This window comes from Phaenicophaeus curvirostris, chromosome 7 (assembly GCF_032191515.1).
Source record: "Phaenicophaeus curvirostris isolate KB17595 chromosome 7, BPBGC_Pcur_1.0, whole genome shotgun sequence".
In the NCBI taxonomy this organism is placed as follows: Eukaryota; Metazoa; Chordata; class Aves; order Cuculiformes; family Cuculidae; genus Phaenicophaeus; species Phaenicophaeus curvirostris.
In genome coordinates, this window is record NC_091398.1 from 7328820 (window position 1) to 7341647 (window position 12828).

General features: G+C 41.6%; 1 protein-coding gene across 1 annotated transcript in view; it reads right to left on the minus strand.

Moving 5' to 3' along the window:
- Positions 1-12828, minus strand: part of PLCL1 (phospholipase C like 1 (inactive)) — a 212536-nt gene that overhangs the window by 122314 nt on the left and 77394 nt on the right. The gene's annotated exons all lie outside the window — the stretch shown is intronic.

Consider the following 12828-nt stretch of genomic DNA (forward strand, 5'->3'; position numbering starts at 1 on the left):
CTCCACATAAACACCACCAAGTAGAGAGAAATCCAGCCTCAGTGCTCATAAAATTGCCAGGTTTTGCAAGATGTACTGGGACTAGTCAAGGCCTAAAACATAGAATCATAGAATCACCAGGTTGGAAAAGACCCACTGGATCATCGAGTCCAACCATTCCTATCAAACACTAAACCATGCCCCTCAGCACCTCATCCACCCGTCCTTTAAACACCTCCAGGGAAGGTGACTCAATCACCTCCCTGGGCAGCCTGTTCCAGTGGCCAATGACCCCTTCCATGAAATATTTTTTCCTGATGTCAAGCCTGAACCTCCCCTGGCGGACCATTCCCTCTTGTCCTGTCCCCTGTCACTTGGGAGAAGAGGCCAGCTCCCTCCTCTCCACAACCTCCTTTCAGGTAGTAGTAGAGAGCAATGAGGTCTCCCCTCAGCCTCCTCTTCTCCAGGCTAAACACCTCCAGCTCTCTCAGCTGCTTCTTGTAAGACTTGTTCTCCAGGCCCCTCACCAGCTTCATTGCTCTTCTCTGGACTCGCTCCAGAGCCTCAACATCCTTCTTGTGGGGGGCAACAGTAAGGTTTTACTCACCAGGGTCAATTTAATGATGCTTTTCCTGCCATAGAGATTGAGATTGATGAATATATTTGAACTGCTAATTTATTACTTTTTCTTCTACCTTAAACTTCTTACTTCTCTCATTTGAAAGATGTATCGACCTACCCAAAATCCAGCACATTTAAGAAGAATTTTTCTAGTAGGTCTGCCAGTCTTAGGGAATTATGAATTGAGGAAGCTTAATCAGGCATTTTATGTTTAAGTAATATTTTTCCCCCACTACAACGTAAATTTTTACTGAAACAATGTTTAGCCCAGTTCAAGAGGGTTTGTTTACCCTGAGACCAGCTTTTGAAAACTATCATTTTAATCACCCATTTACTCTTCTTTTTTTCCCCTGTTTCATTTGAAACACCAGTATTTTCATAAACTGCCTTAAGAACTGCATCACGGTGGAGATGACCTCAACAAGCCATCCCCATTTGCAGCTGCTCCCTCAAAGGAGCACAGAGCCACACAGCACCTTTTCTCTACACAGAGGGTTGTCTTCTACACAGCACAAGATTTCTCCACACAACTCACCTCTGTCAGTCAGCTCCCATTACTCCTCAGTCTCAGCTGAAAACACAGTAAATTAATGACCATCTTTTGTCTCTCTGTAAATACTAAATCCAGTTGTCAAGAGACAGCACAAAGCATTAGGCTTTAAAATGGTTAGTGAGTCATTTCTGCAAAAGCAGTTTGGGTCCCTCCTCCTCAAATAAGTTTTTCTGGATAATTCTATTTCAGAAGGAAACTAACATCTTTTAAAATCCTAGCAAATGCAATACAGGAAATAGTCTGGTTGCACCACCACAGAACCAGCACAAGGCAGGCTTTTGTTCCTAGATCCACATCCCTCCCTTCAAGGATTAAAATGGGCATTAATCTGTCCCTTATTCATTAGCCGTCCCCTACTCATTAACCATCCCTCCAGCACTCTCTCGCTTCAGCTCCTCAGCCCGACTGCTAGAGAGGGAGAAGCATCCAAGGAGCCCAGACTCCCAGAAGATCTACCTGTTCTCCAGAGAGGGATGGAGCAGAGATGGAGCAAGACCCACTCAGCCTGCAGCCTTGGCTGACGAAAGCACTTTAAGCCCCTACTTCCACTTGCAAGCAAAACTGTGACTCTTCTTCCAGACAGCAGTCTTGCAGGAATATAAATTTTAACTACAGAAGCAGTGAACACTTTTTCTATATCAAATAAACCAACCTTATTATAAACCTTATAAAATATTCCAAGTTTCCACATTGTGTCACATTGTTGAAAGCTTCCACTGAACAGATCTTCATTATTTAAAGTCACAGAAAATTTGGAAATGGTTTTACATTATTCAAAAGACAGAAATAAGGATGTTTCTTCAGTGTGTAATTAAAGTCTAATTGTTTTCCACTACTGTCATCATATTAAGCTTCAAGTTTTACTGGAGTTAGCTTCTACATTATTAGCCTACTTCAGCTGTTTTGGGTATAAGAAATATAGATTTCAATTTCCCCACTGTCCAGTCTAATACGCCCTGAATCTTGCCCTACTAATATGAGGTAATGGATGGACAAGCTGGAACATGTATTAGAATGAACATAAGGTGACAGAAAGTCTGCTTGTCAGTCTTTGTAATGGTTTTGTTATGGTAACTGCTAATTTCTGTGTTCTCTCTTTTTTTCCACAGTAGGAGACAGGCACCACCACAGCTGAAAAAGGCCATAAGCTCTCCACAAGCTCTGGTGTAATCCAGCCCAAAACAAGGTCAAATTGATGTATGAACCAACAGAGAAGTCACCTGCACAGATCTGCAGTCGGTACTCACTGACTCTACAACCTTTGTTTGCTGCTGTGATTTTTTTTCTCCCTCATTGCTCGTCAGCTCAGAAAGGCATCTTGAGCTTCACACCATATGCAGATTATGAGCAATTATTATGGGACTAGTATTTGATATGGCTTGCGCTACCTAGAGTAAGATGAATGTTTCAAGGATCCCACAAGGTGAACCTAGTCCTCCCACTAATGTGATAAATGAATCCTGTAAATGAAGGTCAGAATGGCGAACATTTTTGTCTGTCGGAAGCTCTGATGCCAAAGTATTCTCTGAAGCTCTCTGCTGCGCTCAAGTTTTAAAACAAACCTCAAATTTTAAAAACTGCTTTTCAGGCTATATGCCATATTGCAACAGAAACGCGCTAGACAGTTCCACATTTCAACCCTAAATTAAAGCAGCTACTTTTTAAGACCCTTACGCTATGTAACAGGATGCAAAGGGTCCAGACTCTTGCTCCCAGGAAGGCAGGGCTGGTGCTTTCCAGAGCGAGAGGCCGACAGCATTTCTTCCCAGCCTGCTGCTTGCAGCCACCACTGCAGGATCCTCTTCCAGCAACTCTTCAGCAGTTAAAGCCCTTTGCAGGTTCATACAAGCTGTTCCATGCCCATGCCTAGATACAGCTGGAAATCTACTGTATCTATAACACATCCACTACCGAGTAGCAAATTTCAAAGAATCTGAAACGAAGCTCTTTTTACTGAATGCTTGCTTGGCAGAATCACTCAGATTTTAATGGATAAATTCTTTCAGTCCTTGATGACCAAATGCTGAACAGTCTGGTTCTTGGGCTATAGAAAATACAGTGTGTTCAAAATTTTAATCTCTTAAATAAACTTTTTGGGGAAGTTTAAAAAAAAAAAAAGCACTCCCCATGTTTCATCACAGACGGGAACTTTCTCCCAAGAACAACTACTCAGGCAGATGTTCACTCAGAGACTGCCAAACACCTCCCCCATCCCATGCCCTGGGCGCTTCTGCAGCTCCTTAGTTTTATGGAGACAGTGGTTTACTAAGTCAAAACCAGAAGTCTACTGAGTTTGAAAAGCTTTATTGGAAAGATTTTTTTGCTTTTTTCATCATATTATTTTTACAGTCTCATTGTATCTTCTGCCTAATTAATCTTCTCATTTACCATGTCCTATTATCCCAAACTCTTTCAGTAAATATGCACCAGCCAGACCTAAGAGTGCTTCACATGGGAAGAGTGGAACATTTAGTGACTACCCTATACTTATTCTCTAAAGTTGAACGGGTTTACTAATTCAGGCTCACCAGCCACAATCAGCCTCTGCAGAAACAGCCTGCTTTCAGTGGCTGGGTTACACTTCTCAGTACCACTCACAAGCAATATATAAAGAAATAAAAATTATAACATATAAAAAACATGCAACCTTATGCACTTCTGAGTCTAAATAACAATTAACTTACGGCATTCCAAAAACAAGCCCTCTCCTCTGTAACATAAGAAGGAAAAAGGAACAGTAGAGACTTACGCTTTGGTCCATATTATTTTTCAAACTGCTTTTCAAAACAAGACAACCACATGGATATAATTTATACAATCTCGAGTCATATTCTCACACACTACTCAGCATGACGTACCATAACAAATGAAAATCACTTTCAAGCAAACATGAATTAGTTCTTTTGTTCCAAAAAGTGAGAGACAAAAAACAGGCTACTCTTAAAACAACATTATCCAAATATCCTCTTGACTGAGATACAGCTATTCCCACACCTTATCATTGCTTTGCAAACTAGTTATGAATTAGTTGCAATTAAAGTCTAAATGGTGCAGGAACAGTAAATAGTAAATACAATCATCATATCTGAATAAATACATTAAATACTTACATTGTGCAATTATTTCAGCAATTGTAGACTAAACACTGAGCAAACATCTGTGCTTTTACATAACTGCCAACCCAGGAGGACCTAAAGGCTCAACTAAGGAACAAAGACAGTTAGCCTTGAAATCTGAAAATATAAATTTGAAACAGTTTCAAAGGGAACCAGACTCGGGTTTGACTTTCAAGAACGCAGTTGTCGACTTGAATTGGTGCTACATTCACCTCATGGTCTGCTAGAACACACCAACCGGGTCCTTAAGAGCAGCAACATTCCCATGAATGAGCCTTCGTAAACCAACTGTGTGCAATTCCACAACAGTGTCTCCATGCACAAACACTAAATTCCAAAGATGTGAGCAGCTAACCAGTCAGGAGCATCTGTAGGTTACCACACAAGTAAAATGTTTACGACCATCAACCTGGTTCTGCAACCCTTCCACAGAATTTCATTGCAGATCCTTTACTACACCCATACTGCACTGGGCTGCCGGAACACTTCTTTTCCCTTACTTCTGCCAGTGGCAAGAAGTAGGTTCATACATGTCCCAATTAAGATGAGTTTCAAACATGACAAAGTGAGTCTTATTTTCTGATCAAAGAAAACAAGCCTCCATGTCCTTGTCAGCTGTACAACTGGCTGGACTATCTCAGTCCTGAGGTAGCTGGAAGGTAAAAACACGGGGTGAAAATGGTTTCCCTCTACAAGGTCCAAGGGACAGAAATATAGCCCAGCTGTACCAGCTCCTATGAGGAGACATCTGAGGCACGGCAGTATTTTTGTACACTAGGAGCAAAATAATTATGATACACCAGACTTTGGAGGGTACTCTCTCCTGACATGGTAAACACGGCCTTTTCAAACAGTCTGAGGTTATCCACTCCATCTTACTACCAGCACTGGATTGCTCTTGACAGGTTTTTTTCCAGTACTTCATTTTAGTTTCAGATGGCCCTTGATGGAATGTGATTACTTTGCTTGGGAGATAATCCCCAAACGGAAGAGATCTCAGTATTAAAGAAGAAATTAAGCCTCATGAAGAAACCTTATAAGAAATTTAACCTGGCTTTCTGATTTTTTTTTTTAATTTCACCTTTCAGTGACCTTTAAGTCTTGATCAGAGCCCCTTGTAAGTATAAACTGATTGTACCCGATGCTTTCATGATAAAGCTTGTAATCCATTAGAAAGACATCTGCAACCACAAAACTCAATTTACGTATGACCTTTTAAGCCATTCGATCAAAATTATTCCAAGTCACTTTAGTTAATGTCAGGTCTGACCTGCAAGACTAAGGAAGCTCATTAAGTGACATACTGAACTGTACATGTTGATATTTCTCTCTGAAGAGTATATTTCTCAGAGGTTCCTCTTCCATTCCCACGTGAATCATACTCTATATTATACATTTTATCTGCAGTTGTCATCTGCTTTCAAATGGTGGCATCAGGAGAGACAGTCAAAGATACAGTCATAGATGCATTAAAACATCCCCCTAAGTCAATTTGTAGGAAGATGTAATTCCTCCATGATAACTAGCACTTTGTGGCTTATTGTGGAAAAGTGAGAAAATAATGTAAAGGCAGGGTATTTCAAACTGAGTGCAACATTAGAAACACAGAAAGAATTCACTGGACCTGTTTGTTACCATCACTGTAAAATGGCATAACTTACTTAGCACCTTTATTAACTTACCTTTACAACAAATACATCAGAAGGATCAATTATCTAAGTGTTTCTAAATCCATCTTCTTGAAAGATGTAACAGTTTTTCTGAAAGCTAAGGCTCACAACTGATTTGTACTTTTTTTCCAGCTGAGAGCGCAAAGCAAGCTGCCTGTATTCAGTCCAGTTACATAACTGCCTAAAATGTCATTAGCAAGTTAAGTGTTTATAGGGGCCATAGGATTCATAACGCAAAAACGATCTGCTCCAAGAGTTGGTCACTGTATAGCCTGGAAAGAAAGTTATTTTCATTCTGCTTCATTTGCTAAGAAGAGCTCTTCTGCTTGGCTAAACTCTGAACAGACGCAATTTAACTGTCCGGCCAGTTTCTTATCTCATCCAGCCACAACCAAGGGACTTTAAAATTTCCCAAAGTGAAAAAAGGGCAGTAAATTAACTACTGTGAGGGACAGCAAAATGTCCTCCCAATCAAAGTAAGGATTAAGAAACACCCAAGGGAAGGTTTTGCATCTGAAAAAATCCACAGTTGGGTTGGAAGCCTCAAAGTGAGCCAAGACTCCCCAGACCCAGGTCATCTTCTGCAAGCACAACACTTGGATAAAAATAAAGAACATAAAATCCCTCACCAGGAAGCCCTGAATATGCTGCAAGGAGAGAGGAGCCCATGAAGCTAACTCAAATAGGCAGAAAGGTAGATTACAGAATTATTGGGTAGCCTTTTTAATTTCTATTTATCCCTGTCTTGGTGCTGTCCCCTTTAAACTTCAAAACCTAAGTATCTATCTTTCCTTCTAGCTACTTTGAGGTACAGTTGATTTCTGCTTACTGGCAAAGCCTTCTGGGCCACACTGCCATTAAAACCCAGGCTGAAATAGCCTCTAGGTGCCTGGGGCTACCATGCTGTTTGCTAAAGCGCTGCACACATCCTCAGCTAAGCTGCACTCACCACCATGGGATACACCAGGTCCTCTTTAACACTGAAAAGGTGAGCTGTGTTTGCTGGTCACGTTCCTGAGTAACAGCACAGAAGTAAGGGGAGTGCTTGTCCCCTGAGCAGCCAGGCAGTTTGTAACAAGCAAACTGGAATAAGAGCCTGGTCACAGAGCTCAAAAATTTCCAACCTGTACAACAAAAGCACCAGAGGAAAAGCCTAGACTGAACACCACACAAAAATGCTTATTCGGAGAGCCTGCCACAGCTGTAATGACACACTGCAATCACACATAGCTGCTGATAAAGTCCACTTGACAGCCAAGAACCTTGCAAAGTAATAGCAAACTACAAAGTTAGCTAGCTGGAGTGGAATTTGCACGCTCCTGCTAAACACAAATGGAGTTTGCACCGTATTTGCAGTTTTAGAATCATAGATTCACCAAGGTGGAAAAGACCCACCAGATCATCGAGTCCAACCATTCCTATCAAACACTAAACCATGCCCCTCAGCACCTCCACCCATCCCTTAAACACCTCCAGGGAACGTGACTCAACCACCTCCCTGGGCAGCCTCTAACAGTGCCCAATGACCCTTTCCGTGAAAATTTTTTTCCTAATGTTCAGCCTAAACCTCCCCTGGCGGAGCTTGAGGCCATTCCCTCTTGTCCTGTCCCCTGTCACTTGGGAGAAGAGGCCAGCACCCTCCTCTCCACAACCTCCTTTCAGGTAGTAGTAGAGAGCAATGAGGTCTCCCCTCAGCCTCCTCTTCTCCAGGCTAGTATTTTTACATAATACAGCACTTCCTTGTAGCTTGTTGTTTAAAAAAAAAAGCATTATCAACACAAACTATTTATATCTCATTCTGAGGTAGGAATATAGCAGGGCTGAAGCCTGCCAACAGGTTAGGTGTCATTTTGGATAAAGCACAAGAGGACACTTTCAAGGTTGCCCAGTACTTGTGGCATCCCTTTCCTGCAGCCCTGCCGTAACAGCCTTCCTGCCATTTATGACCACCTCTGCCTATTTTCAGGCTACAAGGTCACTCAAGTATTTGCCTATAAAGCAAGATGTCACCATGTCCTTCCCTCCCCAGGCTCACTTGTCCACAGACCCTCCATATCCAAGGATGACCTTTCTGTAGCTGAGGATGTAAAGAGACATCCAGGTCCAGTGCCGCCCCCCGCCCCCCTAAGCCCAGCATGACAAGAGTGTAAGGCTGCTTATCCTCTGCTGCTTCTTAATCAACAGCTTTTCCTGACTGTCTCTCTGTCTCATGCTGCTCTGTGCAGCTATGTCCCATCTCCTTTGGTCACAGAAGAAGACAATCTGTCTCAAAAGCCAGAGCCATGAGCTTGCAGATGAACCACTGCAAAACACAGCTATAAAAATAAAGGTCACTTGCTCCTCTGTGTCCACAGGCAGCTGAGACTACACTCTGGGAAACGAAAGCCAGGAAGAAATTAGTATTTCCAAGTGACTGTCGCTACATAAGGGTTCAGATTAACGATAACCAGCATCTAATAGAGCCACATGAAATGAAGACAGGAAGAAAAGAGGATGAGGGACATGTAAAAGTCAGAAAAAGAGAGGAAGAAACTAGAAGGACAGAGGATAGCATGTGCATTTGCTTCATTAGTAATGGACAGTCTAATAACAGCCCTTCAAAATGGGAATGATCCCTCTCCAACCTGTCTGGGAAGCACCTCCCCTTTCACTGCAGCATTCACAGTACTCATTTCTTTTATCTAATTACAACCAACAGGCATCTGCTGCTGTTTGCATCCTTGCTCTAATGAGCAAAAGCAGTAGCCAGATCTCTGGCTGGAGCCAAGGAGGAGGAACATGACCACAGAGATTATTTTTCCTGAAGTTAATCAGAAGCACCTGCTCCTCAAGGAGATCCACAACTGTCTCAAATTTGGGGAAGGGTGGGTAGGTGGGTGGGTGTGCATAGAAGAAATTAAAGTAAGAAGAATAAAAAGGAGGGAGTGAAGGAGAAAGTGCAACAGCAGTAGGTACATCCAGGCTTAAATGCTAGCCCCAACTGCTCAGGCAGAAGGAGCTATCTTGGTAGGGAGCAAAAGTAACTGCTGCCTTTTTTAAGACTGCCAAATTCAAGCAGGAGTAAATTCATGCACAACACAATCTGAAGTTGTCTTTTCTAGTACACCACAAGGGAGCTGTATCCTATTTCCGCTGTAAACATGGGACACAGTGCTCCAATTAAAGGTGTCTCTAGCTCATAATATAACTTGTAAGTGACATTTCTGGTTTACCGGCTTTAATGAAGTCTATTTAAGAAATCCTTACAATGCACAAGGTGCTCTGGGAATAATCTCTCTCAAATAGAATAGAAACAAAGAAAAGCAAAGAAAAGATGGTTAGAGTCACTCATTCAAAAAAATTTAGGTTTTTACCTTCTTTGCAAAGGCAGGACTGGGAAAAAAAATGTTAGAATGCCTTTTAAAAAATGTAGCAACTACCCCGTAATTTTGTTCAAAATGTACGTTGGCACATGTATTAAGGTTACTTACCTTGCAGGGAAAACAGAGCACTCTAACAAATAAATGCTTAGGAAAAGCTATTACTGACAGCAATGAAACAGCACAGACTGTGAATTCAGTTCCAGTGAGTCTGATAAAATGCTGCACAGAGTTAATAGATGGAATTATTCTTTTTCCATTTCATGTCATTTAGACCATCAGCCTTAGGTGACAGATGGAAAACATTTGCCTCAAAAGATAATCACTTGTAATACCTGGAGCAGGAAAACGCAAACTGAGGGTTTAGGATGGAAGAGAGGCATGGGATTTTCTATTTTATTTTATTAAAATCATAAACCTGAATAACCTGAGGTATTTCCTCCATATTTTGAGAAGCTCCTATAGCCTTGCCTTAGCAGGAGTTTGAGTCATTCAGCCACCTTGGGTAGACTTATTTCCATGCTTATGGGAATTCTCAGTTTCCCTCTCAATATTATAAACATTTTCAGTGTAGTACTTACTAAAGCCATCATCATTAATTTCTTTGATCAGGAGCTCTGCAGAACTAAGCATGACAACAAGTACCAATCTGACATGCTTTGCCTGTATTTATTCCCTTCTTCTAATCACATAATCTAGTGGGACTGGGATCCACCAACTATGCCAAGGCAAAGCCCGTGTAGCACCCAGGCAGACACCAGGGATTGAAAATCTGTGGCTATAAAACAGAAAGAGTTACAGGGCTCTAACAACAGAAGCATCACTACAAAACCTGTGGGTGCCAAATACCCAAATAGCAAAGGAGAGCTCTGGACACTCCACAGTGTGATTTTCACAAACACTTTTCTCTAATACAGTTCAAGATAGTTAGCAAACACACTGCAACAGCCCCTGCACTGTGGGTATGATGCAGTTCCGTGAAGTTATGTATAGTCACAACTTCACTACAGGAGTAAAGATGCCACGTATATCCAGCATCAGCACATTGGCTGGCAAAACTATCCTTCATCAGTAGTTTAAGGCAACTTCCTTCTCAGTAACAACTACAAAGTAAAAATCAGCTGAAATCCCTCCCTCTGCCATACAGCAGAATGAGAGTTGCTGAGTTCTGAGCTGCTAGTTTGGTTTTTTTTAAACTGTTCATACTGATGACTTCCCTTTCCTGCCTCCTCAAGTCACATTTACCCCCTAAAAAAATAAAAAAAAAAAAGAAAAAAGGCTTTTTTTCATTGCCATATCTAAAAAGCTAGCTTAAATACATTTTATACCTTGACTTGAATGTTTGCATACTGCTCCTCTAAAAATGCTCTCAAGCTGCATGCATGGCCATATAAATAAAAGCTGTTGAAACATGATGAAACTGTTCTAAGTGACAATCTGAAAAAATACAGAAAGATTATCCTGCTTGGGCTGAACCACTTTATTTCCAAAAGCAGATCATGGACAGGAGACAGATTCTTTCCTGTGAGAAAGCAACTGTGGGGAGGGGGGGAAGTGCAGATTATCTGTCCTTCTCTATTCCCAAATGAGTGTGCTCAGCAAGAGCTGTCTCTGGGAGGTTAAATGCAGCAGTGGCACTCTCCCAGCAGAAAGAACAGTGGGCAGCCACTGGTGCAAACATTTGGCTTTGGGCTGCTGAACAGAAGCCCACGCCACTACAAACTTTAAAGTTGAAACAACAACACAAGTATGCAGAGAAGGAAATGCACTACACTACCGAAATTATGAATGAAGCACAGATATTTGCCATTCTATGATGACCTGCTTCATAAACTTAACTAAAATTTGGGGTACCACTGCAGCAGAACACTTTTCTGCACAAAAATGCTAGCAGAAGGCCAGCAATACTCCAGCCTCCTGCTGCTAAGTGCCTGATCCTTGGAAATGCATGTACACGGGCTGCTTAACACTGGAGAGTAAATTTACTTACCTAATAAGGTGTTACTTAGAGGGCTGGGCTCACTAAAATAATCCTTCCCTGAACATGCCTTCTCCCAATGGCAACAGTTGTGATTGCTGAATATAAGAAACATGCACAATTACAGCTGGATTTCAGCCATGCCCTTAGGATGTATTCTTCTCTGTGAAGGACAAGTCTGCTAATTAGAATTGCTACCGCTCTAAAATAACAGAAGTCTTTCAAGCAGAAGCTTATGATGGTTTTAACTACTTCATGTTTTTATTTTAATGCCTGTTTCACACTAACCACATAGGTTTTTGGATGCAAAAACAGTAGTAACTGCTTTTTTTGCTATATTTAGCATAGCTGAGGCCCTTCCCTCAAAGACAGCTGCACACTGTAGACCAGACATTTCTCCAAAAGAAATAAGATCCATTATGAAAATAAAAGCTTTGGAAATGTTCTTTACTTAGTTTGCAAATCGATCAGTATCTGAACTTTAAAGACCTTACCCATAAAGTTCCTCAGACATATCAACTTACTTAAGAATGCTAAGGTTTGACTGGTATGCACCAACCATAGTACTAAAGAGTTGCCTCCATTAGCCAAGTTTCAGGGCAATAGCAGACTCTTCCATTCCTGATTCTATGACCTAGATGCTGCCACTGAAAAAAAACCCACCACAATACTTCCTATTTAAAAAAAAAAAGTATTTTTGATCAAGTCAGTAGAAATTTTTCATAATTTTAAAGCTGTACTTCCTTGCTAACCTTGGGAAAAGTGTCTGGCTTATAGCAGGGTGAGCCAGAATCCTGCAGGCAATCTGACAACGATGCTGGCTTGTCTTTCCTCTGGCACACCAAACTCCTATGGATATCCCTTCCATGACCATCTCCAGGGCCTTTTCAGCACTACTGCCTTCCAAGCGTCTTCTTCTTTCATGATATATCTGTTTTGAACTATTTCCCCCAAAATGCGCTAGCTTATGTTTTTTCCACTTTTAATCACATTTAATTTCTTGAGTGCATTTTTAAGCTTTCTTAGAAAATTCTCCCATTGACATTATTTCTCTGACTTGCCAAGAGGCGTGAGCAACTTGCACTGCTGAGTTTAACCGCCTCTGCAGCTCATCTCTACCTTCCTAGATTAACAGTGTTAAACTGCACATGGCATTTCATAAAATCACTATCAGTCCAGATCCAGACTTTCCACACAACACTTGCCTAGTCAGTCTAGAAAGGAGGATCCTGAGCCTGTATGTCTCACACCCTCAGTACAGAATTAACTTTTCTTTTCGTCAGTTGTGTCCTTACGCAAACTCTGATCCCTGGATACTCCTCCCAGTCCTGTACATTGCTCTTCACCTCTTCCTCCCCCTGAGCTGCCACTCAGCCCTGTTCAGCCCACAGCTCAGGGCAGCACATACCAACACAGAAGTTAACCAGGAGGTAATGTCAAGAAGCTTCTGCAAGGCTATCCCTTTGCTGCAACAGTTTCCTCCTTTCCTAGATAGAGCACGCACATCACTGCCTACTTGTGTAATTTGATCCAAAGTTTTGATCAAATCTGC